A 1,226-nucleotide genomic window follows, 5' to 3' on the forward strand; every position below is an offset into this window, starting at 1 on the left:
TTGTGGCACTCAAAAGAACGATGGTCTGCGGCACATTTAAGACATCTTGGTTGTGAGTTGCAAATTCGCTGCGTGTGACCGTAATTTTGGCAGTTGTAGCATTGGATTGGGCTTCTCCCGCCGCGGAACCTTTCAATTTTCACCGGAAGGTCACAAATATTGGTAACTGAGAAGATTTGTTGATTTTGATCTGTTTCGATTAGTATTGTGAGAAAAAATGGGAGGAGCCTATAGGCCTCGCCCACTTTTCTCATGAACTGTATAACTTTTTGTGTTTTAATGCCTGTCTTGGCCAATTCAAGGGAGATATGATCTGTATTGGTGCCAGCTTGAAGTCCACGGACTAGAACTTTAATATGCTTGATTGGTAGTTCTGTTTCTGAAGTTAAGGGTGGAGCTGCAGTTGCATTGTAATCCTCCTTGGGTTTGGCTCAGTCAGGATCTACATTGGTTTTAGATAGTTGTAAGGAAGTGGCGACATCTAGTAGTGATGGAGGGCTGCTATTTGTAGTCTTGGAGAAATTTTCTTCAGATTTCTCAACGTTGCTTTGCTTTTTCTTTTTTCGTTTTTTTGGAGGGGGTTTTGTGTTATTTTTGGATGAGTGTCCTGAATCGATGGACGACGCATTCCCAGTCTGTTCCAAAAGTTGGCCGCTTTCATGAATTTTCATGTCAGTGACTTCCGCTGATGTAGTCGGTATTTCGGGCCTATTTGGCACAGACATGAGAGGCTGCTCCAAATTATTCAGTTTCTCAAGTAGTTCTTTATTTTTCCCTTCATCTTCCTTAATTCTCCTTCCCATGTCTACTAACTCTTTAGCCATTTTGGTTTCAAAATCCAAGCATTCCTCATCCGTAATTGAATCACGTGCGGGTCTTTCGGTCAGCCGCTTTCCGCCACGTCCGTGGTGGTGATACTTCGCCATTGTTGCGTGATTGCAAATATTAACTTCAGCAGTGATGTTAACGTAAATTGAAAGCTACCTTATAGGTAGTTATGGAAAGAATTTCTTTTATTTCTAATTCTTTAAAACATTAATACACTGGATATTAATATCACAGGAAAAAATATTTTCTGAAACGGTGGCAAACCCGTTGTAGAATTCTTATCAGAACCAATCCGCCAAATACCACAATATTAGTAGTACATATTACAGCCAGTGATACATATGAATTAAGCGTCATCTATAAATGGGAATTTCTTACGGTTTTCTTAAACATATTTC

This window comes from Parasteatoda tepidariorum, chromosome 1 (genome assembly GCF_043381705.1).
Source record: "Parasteatoda tepidariorum isolate YZ-2023 chromosome 1, CAS_Ptep_4.0, whole genome shotgun sequence".
Lineage (NCBI taxonomy): Eukaryota > Metazoa > Arthropoda > Arachnida > Araneae > Theridiidae > Parasteatoda > Parasteatoda tepidariorum.